A 21,753-nucleotide genomic window follows, 5' to 3' on the forward strand; every position below is an offset into this window, starting at 1 on the left:
AGGAGAGACACATAAACCTCAAATGGGAGGGATGAAAACGAGCCAGAGTGGATTTGCTCTAGTATTGAGCCATGAGAAGCATCTCCAAAATGCACAGTCCATATGGAAATAAGAGCTTTTCTCCTCTATTTATTAGAAAGTCAATAAAATAAATTACAGATTGTGTGAAAAACTGAAATAATATATATTAAAATGACAACAAGGCTGGCCAAGCTTACACCCAAATTAGATGGGCTGTAAAAACAATGTATTTCAGAAAGGAAATAGGAAGGAACTGAGAAAAGCCTGAGATACAAATGACTAGAGCTGAGCGTGGCGCCCCCTGGAGGTGAGACACGGGACCACAAGTACATATAGTGCACTTTTTCCTGAAGAAGGATCCAGGAGCAACGCTGCAAGATTCTGGCACCAAGATTCTGACTGATTCCCAACATATCATGACCGGGATAGCTCCCTTTGGAGTCTCTTTCCAACCCAAACCCTCAGCAACTTCCTCACCCCTAGTGGATTGTCCTCCTCTTTTCCACCCCTTTCTCCACTCCCTCCTAGAGTTTATCTATAGGGAATTTCTTTCAGTTCAGGTTCTTTAAAAAAAAAAAAAGGTTTAACAGCACGACTAGAGTTTATTTTATCTATAGGGAATTTCTTTCATTCCAGGTTCTTAAAAAAAAAGGTTTAACAGGAAAATGCTCCGAACTCATAAAATAACAGCCAATGCCTTCCCTTGTAGATGTCTAAAGAAGAACAAAGTACTATCAAACCAAGAGACAACAAGGGTATTAACCTATAATGGAAAACAGAAAACAATAATAGTATTAGCTAGCACTGGTCTGATCTGATGCACTAACTAGTTTACTGCTCACACAAAACCCTGTGAGAAAAATTAATACTTATCATTGTTCCCCTTTTTGCAAACAGAGAAATGGGAGCACAGAGCGATGAAAATGCTCCATCAAGGTCACATAGCTATTAAGTAATGGTGCAGGAATCAGAACGCAGGCTGTTGGGCTCAGCGCACTGATCCACAAGGTACAATATCTCCTATTAGGAAGGCAGCCCTGTGGTACTTCATTTATTTTGTTTGAAATGTTACCAGTTCTTTCAGCAACATATAAAGAATAAAAATTATCTTGATGAAACTAAGTCAGGCCATATCATCCCTTGGACTATTTTAAACCTAAACAGCCCTGGCTTGTTCATGTTCACTCTCCCCCACCCCCTTCTTTAGTTGTCTCTTTTTCTGATGATTGTAGGATAATGTTTACAAGCATTTCCTTTCATCTACTATGGTACTAATAAATTGGGTAATAAAAGTAAAGACAAAGAATATTATGTCAACCAATGTTCGTCTTAGGTAAATTTTAACAGCATTACACCAAGTGTCTGGTTTAGGGAAACTACTTGGAACTAAGTTAGGTCCTCTTAGGCTGATCTTCATTTTTCTATTCATCCTGGAAAAATCCTTAAATGTTTTAAACCTATAATACATCAGCTATAGACATTCTAGCAAAACAACCCAAAAGTTTCTAATCTACATTGACTATCTTGTTAAAGGTTTCACATCCAAACTAAGCATTGTATTTATTTGTGAAAATAAATGAAAGTAAGGTGCAAATAACACTATTTTGGAAATGAAAAAAAAATTTGAGCATTTGAAATGTACAGAAACATTATACTTTACATAAGATTGTATTATGTATGCAGGTCCTTGTAAGACATTTAAGTTAAAGTTTTCTTCTATTTTCTTCTATTTTCAACATAACCAGAAAGTTGACCAATGAAATTCAGTACCTTCCTTTTTTTTCCAACTTTACTTCCCCATTTTTTCATGAGTAAAAATAAATGTTGTCATATGCCACTAAGTTTTTTTTATTGACATATAGTAATTGTACATATTTATAGGGTGTAGTGTGACAATTAAAAATAGAGAACACTTCACAAATTTGAATGTTATTCTTGTGTGGGGGCCATGCTAATCTTCTCATATTGTTCCAATTTTAGTCAGTGTGCTTGCAAAGCAAGCACTTTACTTCCACTTCTCTGTGGAATTAAGATTATCTGTAAATAAACACTAGAGTATATCAGGTCAGGAAGCTTGTTAGTCTCAACTCACCTGGCACTGATTTCGCTTCTGAAATTCACTGCTTGGATCATGTAATAGGGAATCCTATGGGAGCATCTTGGCCATAGTAAGACCAGGTAACACTGTCAGTTATTTCTTCCTCCTGTTATTTCTTTCTCCTTTTCACATAAGTACAACAGGCAATGAAGATACTTCCTAAACATAAAAAATATTTTTTTACTTTATATATTATTTTCAAATACAATTACAGAGGAATAATATTCATTGGTCATATAGTGAAGAATATTAAGCCAAGCCCTTAATCCTAAATTAATTTTTGTCTAAAATGACCCCCAAATTGAAATCAGGTTATAGATTGACCCTCTCACACCTACCGCTAAAAAGTTCTTTGTCCTGATAACTCAAAATACCAACATTGCTATAAGAAGCTCAGACTGATCCAGACCTACCCCATTTATAGGTCAACTCAGGGGATAGTAGAATTCTGCAGCTACCACAGTGGCCTTGGAAAAATGTAAAAATAGATAGGCACACAAAGTATCTTATTTGCCTGTCACGTTTACCCAGATACTTGCCTCTGAGTTCTTCTGTTCCTGTCACCAGACAGGGAGGTACTCAGTGCCCACACCTGGGCTCTGCATACACATCCTTATCAACAAGGCACAGAGATCATGGTGTCAGTGCCTAGGAGTGTTCTCCATTCACAATCCTTTGGTAACTGAAAGTTTCATTTGCTTGGTTAGGTGTGTAACAGGGAATTCACACACTGAATTGTGACTGGACTTCATTTGACTATCCTTGACTTACAGGCCTTTTATAACCTTGAAAAGCTTTCTAGTACCAATACTCACAAGTGGGTGACATGCTGCCCAGCTATTTCTTACTCTTCCACTTTTTCAATTTGGCTTTTCTTCTTTCTCTATTATTTCATTTCACTATGTCAGAAATTGAAATTTGAGTAGGTCTTCATTCAGATGCATATTGAAAGCAGGGATGGTGTTTTCTTCTTCTGGAATACCCTCATATTTCCCATCCATCAACCAAAACTCCTTGGCCTCTTTCTCCATTAAGTTCTCTAGGAAGTATTCTTTGGGTACCCTAGTCTACAAGGCTCACTATACCCTTCTGTTATATATTTTGGTTTTGATGGTTTTTTTCTTACAAAGAGAACGCAAGGAACTATTTACATATCTCTTTCCATGGGGCTTTAAATATGTGTCTGATCCATTTGTTGAGTTTTAGCAACTTCATGATTATTGCAATTTATCTACTTAAGATTTATTTATAACTTGATGACTTATAACATTTCTCCTATGTGAATATAAAAGTAAATCATTTGAGGATCTTCAAACTTATAGCAGAGAAAAACACACAACAGGCATTTCAAACTTCATATGTCCAAAACAGAACTCAATTTTTATACCCCCGCCCCAGAACTCTCCCTTCTCCCAGCATCCATTATTTCTAAAAATGTTGCTATCCTTCATTCACTCGGTTTCTTAAGCCAAAAATCGTGCTGTTCTTGTTTTCACTGTCCCTTGTTGTTAACTCGAGTTTCACATTTACAAACTCCCTGTTATAATATCCCCCCCCCAAAACAAGAAGAGCCACATATTTTAGTTTCAGCTCGTGAAGGCTGTGATGTCTCTTCTGCATGTATAGGTTTTACCCAAAAAGGGTTACAAAATGGAAAATAGATGATTATTATAATGGCAGGAACTACCTAGAAGCTGGTGAAACTATTTCAAAATGTTTAAAGTTACCATCTTTCATTTAGTTTATTTTTAAGAAATAGACCTCAAATTTTGAAGAATCTGAATAAGGGCTCCTCTGATAATATCCAGTAAATGTAGAGGAATCTTTAACGTTTGCATAAAGTTAAGCATTTGTGGGTCCTATTCCTACAGCAGTATCTATGTTCCTATGGCAGTTTACAATGGCCCTGTGCATATCACATCATTTCTGCATCACCATAGCACCATGACACTATTTTCACCATCTTACAGATGGAGGTGCTGGTTAGCTTGCCCAAGATCACTCAGTGTATCAGTGCTAAAATTCATCCCAGAACCTCAGTTTTCTAATGCCTTATATGGTGCATACTCTAACTTTCTCTGGGCAATTCTTCCCCCAAAATCAGTAGCAGGGCCCCCCCCCAAAAAAAATATATATATATACACACACACACACATGTATACGTGTATGCATGCATGCACCAATACATGTGTACACATACAGATACACATACAAGCACACACAAGACTTTCTCCGTAGTCACCAAAAAAAATCAGTGTTTCAGTGGTTCCATAATCACCCTTGAACTCTGCAATTTGCCTGAATTGCTCCCTTAGACTTGGGTATTTCTTGAGATGCTTGAACAGAATCACCTGAGACCCCATTAAAGCACATTCAATTAGCCACTCAATGCATGACACTGACCCACAATGGAGTCACTGACACCAATAACCAAGGACCCCCCCCCTAACCCCCACCCCAGGCTTTTTGACTCAGCTCATGAGGAAGAGAGCTAACTCAGGCCCTGGGGCAGCAGGGTATGAAGCCAAAGCCAGCAAATGTCCTGAGTGGCAGTCCTGGCATTGGGTTGTACGTGGGTCCATTTTGTTCATTTTAAAGCCACTGTCCTTTATAGAACAAATCTCTTCGGAACTGTGCCTGCTCAGCATGTGGAGAGGAAGCTGGTGGGGGGAGGGAGTTGGTGTTATCTTAAATACCGGTGCACCAAATAAACACTATGCACACCCCCCAGCCATGCAGAAACAGAAAGTAAATCATCACCAAAAAGCTTATTTTACAAACCCACAAATCATGAGAAATATAAATGCTTTCCTTTCTACTCCCATGTTTTAATAAAGACTCCCCCCTCCTTTTTTTTTTTTTCAGACTCACTCAATTACAATATCACTATCAGTTCACATTACAGGTCAGAGAAATGGTGCTTAATGTATGAGGAGCCAGTTCTCCTCTCCTAATAGCCTGTCATTCCGGGGATTTGAATGTCAGAATACAGCCTGCTGCAGTAATGCTAGTCGGCAGCCCGATGATGAAAACTTTGGACAAATCATGAAGAACACTCCAGATCCACATCATCGGAAGGTTACCGGGGAGAGCCTTTCATTCTGCTTTGACCCCTTGATCTGACAAGTGACACCTACAAAATGAACAGCTCTCCAACTTAAATTGTTTAACTGTAGCCTGATCAGTTTTATTATCTTGCTAATCCGGATATCAGCCGTTTCATCAGAATGGAAGATATGCATATCATGAATTATTTTGACACGGGGACCTTTTAATTTTTGCCAGCAATATTTCACTGCCCCAATCAGGGCCCACAGTCACTGATGCTGTTCGCCTCCTGGGATGTCAGGGGACAGCGTTACTCCTGACGGCACCAAATCATCCGGGAGCTGTAACGAGCCATTGCTGCGATTATTATTATCTGCTGTAGTCATGCATTTCATTACAGCACAGGCAGCAAGGGCTGGGGCTTCAGGGCAGTCTTCTTCAGGCATCTCTGCCATTTTATGGGCTTGTCGAGCTCAGGAGTATAATTTCCCTTTTCTTTCCCCTCCACAGACAAGGCGAGGTGAATTTCTAATAAAAACAAAACACTAGGTAGGCACTGCAGGAAGAGCAAGCTCCATATAGGACATTAAGCAGCAGTAAGGCAGCCTGAATGGCCCACTTGAAGTTTATGGAAGCAGTGGTTAATCAGCAATATGGTTTGCTACAGAGAGACACAAAGAGTTTATCCTGGAAAAAAAAAAATGTTCCCTTCTAAATTGCAAAGTGCTAAGAATGCTTTCTTAAGGAAAACTCCCTTCCTCCCTTGGATGTGTTTCTTAATTTACCTCTTCCTAGCTAAGCATTTTCTTCTCCTGAATTTCCATTCTATAAGGATTCAGGGCCACTCCAAGCCTGGGCCGTATTTTCTGCATTCCCTGAAATGCTTTGGCATTGTGCCCTTAGTGGCACTGAGCAGCCTCAGGAAGTACACCATCATTTCCACCAGAAGGCTTCTGTAGATATTGTCAATCAATACATTACTTTGTACCTTCCTTATGAGTATCCAAGGAAGGAAGTTTTCTCTAGGTTCACAAACGATCTGTGTTTACCCCCAGGGGTATTGTGAATCACATAATTTATTGTTTCCTTCTTTGTAATGGTTGCTAGAAACCTCTAGGCTAAATGTACTGTTTCTTTAAAAATTAAACATAGAACCACCATGTGATCCAGTAATTCCACTGCTGGATGTATAACCCAATGAACTGAAAACAGAGACTCAAACAGATATTTATACCCCCAGGTTCGTAGCAGCATTATTCATCCTAGACAAAAGAGGGGACAAACCAGTGTCCACCAATGGACGAATGGATAAACCACATTTTGCTGTATACCTGCAATGGAGTATTTTTTTCAGCCATAAAAGAAGGAAATTCCAATACATGTCACAATATTGATGAACTCTGAGGACATTATGCTAAGAGGAATAAGCCAGACAAGCAAAGATAAAGACTGTATAATATTCCTGTTACAAAAGGCACCTTGAGAAGACAAATTCATAGAAACAGAAAGTAGAAAGGTAGCTTCCAGGGGCTTGGGAGGAAGAAGAAACCAGGAGTTGTTAATGGGTACAGAGAGTCAGTTTTGCAAGATGAAAAGGGATGTGGAGGTGGAAGGTGGTGGTGAGGGTGCACAGCCCTTTAAATGTACTTAATATTCCTGTATACTTGACCATGAGTAAAATTGCGAATTTTATGTTGCATCTATTTCATCATAATTTTTAAAAAAACACAAAATTTGCAGCAGCCAACCTCTAGTAAATCCCAAAGATCTAGATGTATGTTATATCATTACGCTAATATTGTTTTTATTTATTCTTCCTATGCTTGCATTATCTTTATTTTCCTGACTTTTAAAAAATATTAATTTTGTTGTTTGTTAGTTTTTTATGGTGATATTTTTACAGAACAGAAGGGATTTGAATATTAAAATATATTTTTTATTCTGGAAAGACAAAGCTATTGGAGGAAGAGAAAAAATGAGAGAGAGAGATGTTTTTCTGAAACCCATGGTGACCCAGAGGGAAGATGGGGTATCTCTGTGAGGGAAGCTGCTCCTCTCTTCTTGGGACAGGGAACCACTCTCTTACTGGTGTCATCAAGAGAATTCCTACGTTCTCTCTGGACTGTTCCCCAGCCTCAGATCCATTCATGTGCATCTGTCTCTCTCCCCAGCTGGGCCAGCCTTGCAGGTGTGTGAATTTTGCAGTTTCCCAGAGCCCCACACACAGAAGGGCCCCTCACTTGATTTAGTGCTCTGCTATCAAATATTAAAATTCCTAATGACTTTTAAACTAGAAGCTCAGTGTTTTCCTTTTGCACAGAGCCTCACAAATCATGTAACTTCTCTTGCCACCAGTGAACAGCGAGCATCTTAGGAGAAAAGAACCTGTTTCATTTCTCATCAAATCCCCAACCTGATCCAGTGCCCAATGGGCAGTTCCATAGGAGATATTCATATGCAATTGACTCACTCTTTCTGGGAGCTCTGCATTCACAGGTTCAAGCAACCACAGACTAAAACTATTTGAAAAAAAAACTGCACATGTGATGAACATAAATAGACATTTTTGTCATTATTCTCTACATAACACATTATAATGGCTATTTACATTCCATTTACATTGTATTGGTTATTATAAGTAATCTAGAGCTGACCTAAAATACATAAGAGAATGTGTGTAGGTGTATGTAAATACTATGCCATTTTATATAAGGGAATTGAGCATCAGCAGATTTGGGTATCTTTGCAAGGGTGAGGGCAGTTCTTGGAGCCAATCCCCCATGGAGAATGAGGGACAGGCAAGTGTACATACGGAAACTACATGAAGTTCTTTCTTTCACTGTACTATTGTCCTTCCTCCTAATCATTGGATCAAATCCACTCCAGATAAAACTTAGAAAAGCAAAAAAGGCAAGCTAATCAAGGGAAAGAAGGCTTATGAATACAACCAAGAAATGAAGAGGACACTGTCCTTGATCTTTTCTTGGTTGGAATCCATAGATGGAAATCACCTTTGATGTGAGGACCATGATGTGTGTTATATCCATAGTTCAAGTGGCTGTAGCCCAGGTCCCAGCTGTAAGAGAGAACTGCACATTACTTTATCCCAGCAAATCATTATCAACACTATTTTTAAAACTCTCCAGAGATTATTTTCACAACTTCTCTACAATTACACTACAGCATCATCATCCAATCATTCTTCCCAATATCCTGGATAGGTAAGACTTCAATGGCTTTCCATTTTAACTAGATAGAAATACAGAGAAAGAACAGAACTAGAAGAAAATTATGAGAAGGAGAAGAAAAAACGAGGAGGGGACAGAAATGCAAAGAGACATCATGGTGCATGGTTCACTTCAAGTTCAAGGTCTCTACGGTGTCAGACTTCCAGTGATGATGGCCCAAAAGCAGAGAACTACCACTCTTCTCACATCCCCAAACCTAACAAAATGCCAAGAAATTTCAACTGAAGAATGGCTACAGGCTACGTGGAGTCTTTGAGGTACTTAATTTCTGCTTTCATGCAAATCAGGAAAGAAAGTAAACCAAAGACATTAATTTCAGGCAGGAGAGTGGGAAGAAATAGAAACTTGGGTGTGGAGGGTAAGAAGGGGATTCAAAAGGAAATGGCACCCAGGGCAGCATTTTCTGATTTGCAGATTCTCACTAAGCCATCCCCCACCCACATGCTCACTCTGTTCCTAACAGCATCTTCATCAATTAAGATTCTATGAGACTGGCAGGCTCCAAGATCAACAGTACCATCCACATATTCACTATTCCACTGGCACGGTGAACAATTCCGAATATTAAAAGTAAAGCAACACATTCTGCCATGTCTTTTGTATACAGACAGCTGAAGCTGCGTGAAAGTTTGGCACCAAAAGGCCAAGTACCATATTTTCAGCCACCCACACGCCAAACCCTATAATAACTACAGACTCTAGATGTGAAATTCTCAGACATTTGCAGCGAAGGAAAACTAATAGTCATGTTTCTTTATGTGCTTCCTTTCCTAACAGGGCAGTTTCTCAACTTTAAAACCTCATCAACGTAAGCTAAAGAGAACAAAGGGTGCTGCGTAGATATTTTCACCAGATGTCAAATGGTTGCTTATTTATTTAAACAGAAAACCCAACTTTGTACATTTGGTTCATTTAGTGCTATGTGCTCCATAACAAGTATTTTTTTCTTTTTTTTTTTTCCTTTTTGAGTAAAAAGCTGCCACCAGTGTGCTTAAGTTACAATAGGGCGTCAGAAAAGTCTGTTAGCTAGACTAAATATTGCTCTTTTTGCTTTTGGTAGAAATGTAAATCCTACTCCCATCCTCCTTCTATGATAGAGAAACATTATAGCTAAAATTATCTCAGGATTAATAAAAAATCCTTCCTCAGTGGTCAAATCTAGGAAGCAAAGATGTTCAGTCTGGCTATGCTTTTGAAGATAGGTATCCAAGCCACAGAGTATGGCTCTCCTCAAGGATAACCACAGAAAACATATCAGTTCCCACCTGTGTGAACAGCTGGGCTCCTGTAGCATAATGGGTCACAAAACCTAAATTCTTAAGGCTTATGTTGCCCATTCAGTGAAGATCATAAAAGGGTCAATCTAACACTCCTTTGAGCTCCTGCAGAAATAGGAGAGTGTTGAATTTTTCTATTCAAGAAGGGCCCTGACACACCTCATTCTGTTCAAAAGAAAATGTACTTTCAGGTCGGATCTCCATCAAGGAATGTCTCCATCTGTCAGAAACAAGGTGTTTGAGAATTCCTCCTACTTACAAGGTAAGAGAGTTACAGAGGTGACACTTGGCTGAGACTAGAAATAGACAAAATGCTTCAGAGATATGCAAATACATGGGGAATATATTCCCATATTATCAAGAGATCGACTCCTGGTTCTGCAGATCAGAGAGCACAGTGCCAACTTCCTTTGAAATATGAAGGGTAGAATTTGTACTTATAAGGTAGAATTTGTACTTATTTGTACTTATAAGAATTTGTACTTTGAACAAGTATAAAAAGAACCTAAGTATGTTGTGATAAAGTTCCTGATAGAAGAAGGAAACTCCCAGCATAGAAAGACCTGAAACATAAATGATGGGGGAACTTAGAAAAAGGTCAGCAGCACTTGGACCATGCAGGGGAGCCCTGAGAACCTGGCACTACAAAATATCTGGAAATATAAATCACTGGATCACATTCAAAAAAAATTAAATATGGATAATTTTTAAAATTTATTTTGAATATTTTGAAAATCTGATCTCATAAAAAATAAGCAAAAGTTCTGGTGGCCAAAAGTAAATACATAAACAAACAAACGGACTGAAAAATACTGAAGTAAGCCACCTCTAGTCTTTTGACTATATTGTCTTTGGAATATTAACTACCAATCCAAATCAAATGACCTCTGTTTTAATGGCAAAATGAAGATAGGAGACAAGGACCTAAATAATGGGCACTGGAACATAGTACCCTTATAAATCAAAGTTTTAAAAAACTACAGTTTGAAGCTGGGCACAGTGGCACATACCTGTAATTCCACAAGTTTGGGAGGCTGAGATAGGAGGATTATGAGTTCAAAGCCAGCCTCAGCAACAGTGAGGTGCTAAGCAACTCAGACCCTGTCTCTAAATACAATATAAAATAGGGCTGGGGATGTGGCTAAGTGGTCAAGTGCCACTGAGTTCAATCCCCAGTAACACCCCCCCCCAAAAAAAAAACTACAGCTTCAGAGAAAGAGTAAATTTAAAGAAAATCAAAATTTCATCCTTTAGTAATAAAGAGATATTTTGTCAATCCTAGCCTGTATTTCAGGTTTAAGAACAAAAAGACTGATTTGAAACTGCAGAATATGGAACTATAGATCTGTACCATAGTCCAGAAGCTATTGAGATTTCAACATAAAAAGTCCAATACCCCATAGGGTACCTAAAAGAGCCAAATACAAAACCTCCCCAAAGGGGCATGTCAATCCAGACCACACACAATATCCATTTCAAAATCTCATTAAAAGTAAGCTCAAAATCAGCCACAGTGGCACTGGCCTATAATCCCAGTGACTTAGGAAGCTGAAGAAGAAGGATTGAAGGTTCAAGGCCAGCCTAAGCATCTTAGCCAGAACCCCTGAGTCTAAAAAAAAAAAAAAAAAAAAATGGGAGGAGGGTGTAACTCACTGGTAAATCAATGGTAAAAAAAAAAAAAATCCAAACTCACAAAACTGCCCTGGGGAAACAAGTCACCATAAATAAAATCTCTGAAATCTCTGAGAAATAATAATTAGAACTCTAGAAATAATTATTGAACACAATATAAATAGTGAAGATAAACATAAAATAAAAGTAAGATCAAGATCATATTTTAAGAGATGAAAGACATTAACATCTTTTCTATTCATCTTTTATAAGGAAAATTTTAAAACAATATAAACTTTAGAAATTATAGTTATAAGTAATCAAAAATTCAGATGGTTTAAAGAACAGAGTAGAGATGGTTGAAGAAAAAGTTAGACAACTGGAAGAAATATAAAAAGGAAATAAAAGAAAAAAATGAAATGGAAAACATGAAAAGAGATTAGGTGTTATGGTTTAGATGGTGTGTCCTCCAAAAGCTCACATGTAAGACAATGCAAGAAGGTTCTGCAGAGAAATGATTGGGTTGTAAGAGATTTCACCAAATCAGTGCATTAATCCCTTGATAGGGATTAACTGAGTGGTAACTGAAGTGGTAGGATGTGGCTGGAGAAGGTGGGAATTGGGGCATGGTTTTAGGTAATATATTTGTATCTGGCCAGTGAAGTGTGTGTCTGTCTCTTTCTCTCTCTCTCTCTCTCTCTCTCTCTCTCTCTCTCTCTCTCTCTCCCTCCCTCCCTCCCTCCCTCCCTCTCTCCCTCCCTCCCTCCCTCCCCCCTCTCTCCTTCCTGGTCACCTTGAAAACTGCTTCCCTCTGCCACACTCTTCTGCCATGATGTTCTGCCTCACTCAAGCCCTGAGGAATGGAGTCAACCATCTATGGACTAAGACCTCTGAAACTGTGAACACTCAAATAAACTTTCCCTCTCCTATAATTGTGTTTGTTGGGTCCTTTAGTCGACAGCAGTGAAAAGGTTGACTAAAACATTAGACTAGAAAATATGAAAGAGAACCAGGTGTGATGGCCCAGTGACTCAGAAGACTAATGCAAAAGAAGAGCAAGTTCAAGGAGAGTCTCAGCAATTTAGCAAGACCCTGTCTCAAAATAAAATAAAATAAAAACTTCTGGGGATGTAGCTTAATAGTAGGGCCTCCTTGGGCCAATCTCCAGTACTGGTAGAGGAGGGACTAAAGAAAAGAAAATATGGAAGGGAGAATGATATGATTCAACTTAGAGTCTCAAAGGAAGAAAATAAAGAAAAGGTGGAGATCTAGGTAAGAGAATATCAATTAAGAATTTTCTAGAACTTATGAATGATGCTGATTTTTAGATATATAATTACCAAAAAAAACAAAGAAAATAAGTGAATTTACACCTAGATATTTTCTATATCTGAAAAGTAACCACAGACTAGAGACAGATTTTCTATAAGAAATGACAAAGACTAGCAGGAAATTTCTCAGAAGCAACAACTGATGCCAAAGAATAGTGAAATTACTTTTAAAAGCCAAGAGAAAATAAGTTTTAGCCTATAACTTTATATCCAAATGTTATGGTTTAGCTATGAGGTATCCCCCAAGATCTCATGTGGGAGAAAAAATATATAAGAATCCTCACAGTGAGGGAAGGGGAGGGGGGATAGTAGGGGATAGGAAAGGTAGCAGAATACAACAATTACTAATAGGGCATTATGTAAAATTGTGGATGTGTAACCGACGTGATTCTGCAATCTGCATTTGGGGTAAAAATTGGGAGTTCATAACCCGCTTCAATCTAATGTATGAAATATGATATGTCAAGAGCTTTGTAATGTTGTGAACAACCAATAAAAAAAATTAAAAAAAAGAATCTCAAAAAAAAAGAATCCTCACAGATGAAATGATTAGATTATTAGAATTGTAACCTAATCAGTATATTGATCTGCTGATGTGGATTAATTGAGTGGTAACTGTAGGCAGGTAGGGCATGGCTGGATATTTTGTCTTTGGTTAGTAGATTGAATATATATTCCTCCTCCATGCCCTTCCACCATGATCCAGGATGTTCTGCTTGATCATGGGCCCAGAGCTATGGAGTTAGTCAACCAAGGACTGAACCTCTGAAACCATGAGCCAAAATAAAATTTTCCTCCTTTAAAGTTGTTCTTGTCAAGTCTTTTGGTTACAGCATTGCAAAAGCTGACTAAATCGTCACCATCTTTCAAGTACTATAACTATTCGTTAAAACTAAGATAAAGCCACATCTATCTACAAAAGTCCCTAGAGTATTATTATTACAGAAAAAATGAAACAGAACCATAAGTGATCCAAATGACTATCAAAAGTAGAATAAATAAATCTATTGTGATTCACACACACAGACACACACACAAATACACCTTGAAGAAGTAAAAATTAATAACTGCCATCACTTGCAGTAACAAGGATAAGTCTCAAGAGCATAGTGTTAAGTAGAAACTGTAAATTGAAGAAGAAGAATATGAACTATGTGGTCACATTCCAATAAAGTTGAAAACACGTAAAACTAACCAATATGTGATTAAACTACATAAAAACACATGTGGGAATATGTAGATAAAAGCAGGGAAATGGGAATCATACAATTGAGGACTGTAGGAACCTCTGGGAAAAGCCATTAATTTCAAAATTAATGAAGAAGCTTCTTTGAAGAGTCTGGATCTAGGGTGCATACACATTCTATATATATTTCATGATATATATGTCATATCAAAAATTATATATATATATATATATATATATATATATATATATATATATATAATTTTTTCTTTTAATCTTTGTTATGGTTTGGATATGAGGTGTCCTCCAAAAGCTCACATGTGAGATAGTTTAAGAAGGTTCAGAGGAGAAATTATTAGGTTTTGAGAGTCTTAACCCAATCAGTGAAGTAATAGGGATGAACTGAGTGTAACTGTGGGAAGCCATTTCTGACACGTGATTGGGTGGCTCTCGTTAAGGGTCTGAGGCGCTCTGGCTGTGTCGGAGCTTTCCCGGCCCTTTCCTGATGAGAGAGCCCATCCGTGTGGGGGTGTGCCTGACCACTGACCCCGGGGGCCCAATCACTGACCCTGACCTTGGAGTGCGGCCCCCCTTCAACCTTCATTGGATGGAATTCTCCCCTGAATCTCTTGTTTCCCAATAAAAAGCTACTCCCAGGCGTTCACTCTCTCTCTCTCCTGCTAGCCCTGAGTAATCCTTGCTGCCCTGCTGGGCAGTTAGAGGAGGGAACCAGAGAGGGGAGCTGTCTCGGACCTGGCAATAGAAATAAGGTAACTGAGTCTGTGTGTTTTATTTCAATCTCATCTAGCTAACTTTATGCCTAGAACCTCATTAATGAAACCATTGCGCAGGCCGCATGGTAGATGTAACTGGAGTGGTGGGGTATGGTTGAAGGAGGTGGGATTTGGGGGGGTGGCCTTGGGGTATATATTTGTATCTGGCCAGTGGCAACCTCTCTCTGCCTAGTGATCGACATGTAAGCCTCAGTCCCTCTGCCACACTCCTCTGCCATGTTTTTCCTGCCTCGCCTCGAGCCCTGAGGAATGGAGCCACTGTCTGTGGATGGAGACCACTGAAACCATGGGTCTCCAAATAAAATGTTCCTCTTCAACAATTGTTCTGATAGGGTATTTCAGTCACAGCAGCAGAAAAGCAGACTAAAACAATCTTTTTCTCTTTATTTCATCCCAACAAAGTAAACCGCCAATATGACGAATCACCATTGTACCCCATACCAGTTATGAGATAAATTTATGCTAAGACATCAGCTTAACTCTTTATATGTGAACCTTTTTGTGATTTTAACCAGACTATAGCTCTATGTGCATTTCTCAACACTGATTTTGTCAGAAACAGTGTGAAGTTTCTGGCTTCTCCGTTTTAGATAATTTTAAAAATTAGAAGGAGGCATACAGTAGTAGTGAATTTATCCTTAATGAGCTGCTGCAGATTGTCTCTTAGTGCTGTTTTTATATCCTTAGCCTCAAACATTGTACAGTTAAACACTCCTCCAAACCAAAGTTAGCACTAGCTATGGAGCAATAAGACCCAGGGAGAGTATAACAATAAGTTTGGATGTGAGAAACTATTGGTATTTCTGCAACATTCGGGTGATAAAAATATTTGAAGGGGGCTGATAATGATGAGTTGCATTAAACCAACTCCTGCTCTTAGTCTAAACATGATTTATATGTCCTGGTCTAATGGCTCTGGTATTAGGAGTTAGACAAAATTCTTTTATGAACCATTTGCTTTTCCAGAATTTTCCATGATGAACTAATCTTGCGTATCTCAAATATTTATGGAATTAGAGCCAAAATTACTCTGAATTTTCCAGTTGACAGTATGGGAAGGGGAATCCAGGTGGTGGATCCCATCCCTCCATGAATGTCTGTATGGCCTTGGAACACTGATGCAATCTCCACTTGGCTCATCTTTCTAATTTCAAAATAGGAGAGTTAAATGAATCAATGTGCAAAGCACTGGGCACATTGTAGGTGCTTTTAAAAAAGTGAGTTTCTTTACCATTCTATCCTGACAAAGTCTGTCCCCAATGCCAAACATTGTGCTTATTACTGGATGAAATTTAGAATTGAAGATTATTAAAGAAGGATAATTAAGCTGGATGTGGTGGTGCATGCCTGTAATTTCAGCTACTCAGAAGCTGAGGATCACAAATTTGTAGCCAGCCTCAGCAACTTAGCGAGACCCTGTCTCAAAATGAAAAATAAATAAGAGAGCTAGGTATGTAACTCAGTGGTAGAGCACCCTGGGTTCAATCCCCAGTACTGAAAACAAAAAAGAAGTAAGGGTGGGATAGAAAGGAAACCTTGATCATATTCTCACTGCTTATGACTATTGTGTCTCAAAAATACTTTGTAAGCATTCAGAGAGTTTTAAATTATAAGCAGCTCTACCTTTATGTTAGAACTCTTGTGAGAAGTTAGGAATTAAGACTGAGCATGGCTAAGATCATAAACAAACGAGAAACAAATGTGAAATCCCAGAGACTGAGGGACTCTGTTTGATTTTTATCTACATATTTTAAAAACCATTTTAAAGATGTGTGGATTCTTTTGTTCTAATTTTGTGTTGTTAAATATAGATAATATTTTGACAATCTGGAAACAGCTATCTGCTTTTAAAATTTTTTGTGTTGCTAAATATAGATTTTCCTACACTGGGTAACAAAGAACTATTTTAGGGCTGGTTTCAAGAAGCTTCATCATAATATTGGTGTCTCCTGAGTACATAGTTTTGCATTTTCCTTTGAAGAATATTAAATAACATGGAATTAATAATTCTTGCCCTCTCAGGGTTTACATTCTAGGATCTCTCATTCATTTGGGAGAAAATAATTCTTTCATTTTGAAAACAGTAGGCAGATGGCTTAATCCATTGGGTTTAGTTTCAGACAAACAAACAAAAACATTTTTGAGGTGTAGAAAAACTAAAAGAAACAGATAAAAACATGTCAAGAGTTTTACATACAATTTGGCTCTACGGAAATATTGAATATTAAGTGTTAAGTATGCATAATATTTACACATTTATTCTAAGTCATCAGTTTAACATTTGTCTCCAGTTTCCAAAAGATTTCACTGAAGTCAAAAGTATTTTTCTAATACCTATGATGTGACTGGTTGCTCTGCAGAAATTCTGCCATCATTGGTTTGCTTAATATTTGTTGAACACCCCATGTGCTAGACACAATTCTAAGTGCTCCAAAAAAAGGTTTGAACTAACAAATTTTCTGTCTATTATTTAGACACCAGTGGTGGTTGACTGTTTCTGTGAAAATGAAAGGAATCTTGAAATGGGTTTGGTCCAACATTTTCACCTTACAATGACAAATACCAAGACAATGTTAGAATGTGTGTTATATGCACCCTGAAATGTGTATGTTGCAGGTCTTCATGATCATGTGAAGGCAGCTATGATGAGCAATGGAGACCAATGCCATTCCAAAATTCTACTCATAACTTCAGTTCCTGAGCCCCAATACAGTAGCTTCCCTTTATCCACAGAGGAAAGTTCCAAGACGGCCAGTGGATGCCCAAACCACAGATGGCACTAAAACCCATGTACTGTTTTTTTTCCTATCTATACATACCTCTGAAAAAGTTTAATTTATAAATCAGGCACAGTTAATTCAATAACAATAGACAATAAGATAGAATAATTATAACAATCTCTTGTAATAAAAGTTATTTAGAATTTATTAATTGTTTATTTCTGGAATTTTTCATTTAATATTTTCAGACTTCAGTTGTCTGTGGATAAATGAAACTACAGAAAGTAAAACCATGGATGAGGGAGGACTACTGTAAATCTCACAGACACTGGAATTTGAGGCTAAATGGTATTTACTACACTTAGAAACAAGGACCATAAATACTAAATGAAATAAAATAATACAAAATGCCCTTTGAAAGATTGATTCTAAAGAAGCGGGAGAAGAGAGATACTAAGAGAACTTCCTAACAAGATTCTACCTCTTCTCTTGCCCAGAACTGATCTATTTACCCATACCAACCAGAAAGAACTTTTAAAAATGTACATCTAGGGGCTGGGAATATAGCTCAGTTGGTAGAGTGTGTGCTTTGCATGCACAAGGCCCTGGGTTCAATCCCCAACACCACACACACACACATACACACACACACACACACACACAAATGTACATCTATTGATGTCTAGTGAAATTTCTCATTGCATTAAGATACATGCAATCACTTCACACAAATCACCACTTGCTCCCAAGGCTCAGAAATAGACCTTTTCCTGAGGAGGCTCCTTAAGAGCCCAAGTACCTTGTCCATTCAAGACCTCCATGTATGCTATCCCCTTCTTTCTTTGAAATACTCTTCCCCTTACCCTATGCTTGACTAGTGGCAAGTTATCTTGCAGATCTCAGCTTTAATGTTGATCATGATGGTAACCTTCCATACCCAAAGGGCAGTAGATTTCTATGTTAGTTAACTTTCCATTATTCTAACAAAATACCTGAGATAGCTTAAAAATAGAAAAGGTTTAGTTTGACTCACAGCTTGAAAGGTTCAGTCCATTGGCGCATGGCTTATAGGCTTGTGGTAAGGTAGCACATCATGGTGGGAGGATGTGGTGGAAGAAGCCCCCACTTTATGACCAGAAGCAAAAAGGAAGAAGGAACTGGGGTCCTAACATCCTCTTCCAGTGCACACCCCCAATGACTAGAAGAGTTCCCATTAAGCTCCATCTCTTAAAGGTTTTACCACCTCCCAATAGCATCATGGGCCTTTAGGAGATGTTTATCCAAATCATAGTAGCCCCCTTTAATATTCCCCCATTGCCCTTTGTCCTTCAAAACATTTTTCACAAATGAGACTAATCTTGTGTTGAATTGTTGTTGTTTTTCTGCTAAATTTTGAAGCCCATGAAAAAATCAGTTTATACTGGGACCATTTTTGTTTTTTTTACAACTATGGCCCCTTCATTGAGTATGTGGTCTAATACATTAAGTCAATATTTAATGTATGGATAAGTCAGTTAATGTATATATGAAGCAGTGCAAATGAGTCAAGGGATCAATAACCTCTGTTTAGTCAGAAATAGAATGAAGGGCCTCACTATGAATCTATGTTGGAGCTTAATCTGTCATCTACTAGGTTTTGTAATCAAAGGTGGCTTTCCATCAACAAGTGTGAATTGACTACATAGTAATCCTATTACTCAGCATGTGGCCTGGTACATAATAAGGATTCTGTAAATGTTGAGTGAATAATGGATGGGTGATGGATGGATACATGAAAGAAACCAAATATAATATTGTGACTTATCTATAGTTAGATATGTTTGTCCTTTTAAATAAGCATCATCATCTTCATCAAATGAACTAAATAAATTTGGACAGACTTTTAAAAGAGCAGGGATATTAAAGGAGAAAATAAAGGAAAATGATATATATCTCTACTGAGATTTTCAAGCTGTGTTAACTTTAATATACATTTAGCACTCAAATACTCAACTATTTAGTTAACTTTATGTGTATGTACATTATAGCTCAACACCCAAGTACATTACAAGCTTCTTAAGGTCTTAGAACATATATTTATCTATGTCTTCCCCCTCAACTTTAATTTTTGCAGTATCTGGCATTTCACCTCCATGTAAGACGCACTCAGTAAATGTACAATACAGTATGTCACAGTGCTACCAGATTCAGTTGAAAGTCGAGTAGCCAATTAATTCTTATGTGCTGAAGATGAATGCTAGTTTCACCTCTCTGAAGTTTCAGGTTCTAGTTGCCAGAATGATGCTGTTATTTAGGTTGCAAACACTGGGCATAAAGATGAATAAAGACAAAATTAAAGTTGTCAACTCAGAACTCAAGTTAGCAAAATTACAGTAACTCTCGTAATAATAGTTAAAATGGCAATAAATTAAAAATGATGATGTTAAACTGGGTGCAGTGAGGCACACCTGTGATCCCAGCAATTTGGGAGGCTAACACAAGAGGATCATAAGTTAGAGGTTAGGCTCAGCAACTTGGTGAGTTCCTGTCTCAAAATAATAAATAAAAATGACTGAGAATGCAGCTCAAGGCCCTGGGTTCAATTCCTGATACCACATACATTTTTAACAAGATAATGTTAGTTGTGATAGGAATAACTGCAATTTTACAATTTATTTGCTCTAATAATTAATCCAGAAAAGGATTAAAATACAGTTTCTGAAAGAAAAGACATCTGATAGGTTTGTGTATTCGTGACAACTTGCTAAAATCCAAAAGAATAAAAGATAACATCAAGTTTATAACATAATACTTTGCTCGTTGTTCAAAACTCTTACAGAAAAAATAGTAAATTTTTTTCTTAAAGACTAAAGCACTCAATCCCATTCTGACCAAGTACTTGGGGAAGGAGAGAAGGAAGAGAAGGAGTCAAGTCAAGTAGACTAAGATTTCCAGGTTTCACCTGTCCTTGGCCTTGTTCTGCTCACCTCTCAGCAATGAGCAGCTATCAGCTACAGTTCAGCCCTGATAGGGTTTTGAGCAAACCCTGTACACCTGCACAGAGCTGGATCAGCCAGTGGACTAATCTCCCTGTACCTACATGTGGGATGTATCACCTCATCAGTAAAGATGAGTGTGTACTTCTTATACACACACCTTTATTTATGTATAAACTATGTACAAGTTGCACTGTAATAATATACTATACACATCATGAGACATACATAGGACTAGGATTTTTAAAATAAGATAAAAACAAATAAAAGTGGCAACATTGGTATTTCCTTTCTTCGCTCCAATGATCACCATGCACACCCCTTGGGATGAACACTTCCAGCTTGGAGAAATGTGGTGGAAGTTCCTCCTAGAACTTAGTGAGCTTTTCCCATCTGTGTGACTGCACAGGCTTCTTGATTTGCCATCTAGTTTTCTTTTCCTACCTACCCACCACAGGTAGTCACACTCCTTGAACCTCAACCCACTCATCTGGACTCCTGAAATCCTGAATTATTTGTTGCTAATTTCTTCCTCCTAGGAGCATGGACCTGTCCCCAAACCTCAGTTACTGATCAGGGCTTTGATTATCAAACACATAGCACACCTGCAACCACAGAGGTTCCACTCACCTGGCTCAAGCATTGACACTACACATTGGAAATGTGTTATAAACACTTCAAGTTACTTGGTTATCACAATGCTCTTCCTCAGGAAGTAAGATAAGAGCTGTTCAAAGTCACATCCAGTGTTACTCCTACTGACAATGGGTTATTTCCTTTATCTACTCATTAGTCACATAATATGCAAGCAGGGATATGTCAATATGACAGGTGTAGCAGCACAAATCAGAGTGTTGATTATAATGCACATCTAATGTATCTTTGGTGTTGGTTGGATTGACTTCTATTAATCATTAGCATACTAATTAAATAAAAATTCATTTACTACCAAATTTTGGATTAGATTAGCTTTTCCTTCTCTATGCCATCTGGTATGTTTCCTTCCACTACAGTGTCTTTCAAATATGTAATGGTTATAAAACTCTCTGAAAATGACTAACTGACACCATGCTTAGACAATACCTTCAAAGGATAAGAGAGCCACTTTATTGAGACTTCTGAAGTTTCAGTCAGCTGTGAGTCTGATATAAATAATTACACCAATCTGTGATGTCCAATATCCCACAAATCACAGGATTCCCTAAAATCAGGAGTGAGGGGCTCAGAGATCTAGTCTCAGGTTCTTCTCTCACTCTACGATCTTTTTATTCTTCAGACTTATAGTTAAGTTAACCAATTAGGAGAGAAAAAGAAATGAGCAAATTGAAGATAAACTTGAGCCAGAAGTACTATACCTAGGGATCATAAAGAAAGTTGTTTGGTTATCTCACAGGAAACATTACAATAAAGAAAGGGGAGAAATAAAATTCACACCTATATACAA

The 21,753-nt window shown here is 37.9% G+C and overlaps 1 non-coding gene across 1 annotated transcript; it reads right to left on the minus strand.

Moving 5' to 3' along the window:
* Positions 1-1,919: 1,919 nt before the first annotated feature.
* Positions 1,920-2,025, minus strand: LOC113197609 (U6 spliceosomal RNA). The gene has a single exon (XR_003302724.1). It is a non-coding gene; the product is annotated as a U6 spliceosomal RNA (small nuclear RNA).
* Positions 2,026-21,753: the final 19,728 nt, after the last annotated feature.

The sequence above is a fragment of the Urocitellus parryii genome, chromosome 7 (genome assembly GCF_045843805.1).
Source record: "Urocitellus parryii isolate mUroPar1 chromosome 7, mUroPar1.hap1, whole genome shotgun sequence".
NCBI lineage: Eukaryota > Metazoa > Chordata > Mammalia > Rodentia > Sciuridae > Urocitellus > Urocitellus parryii.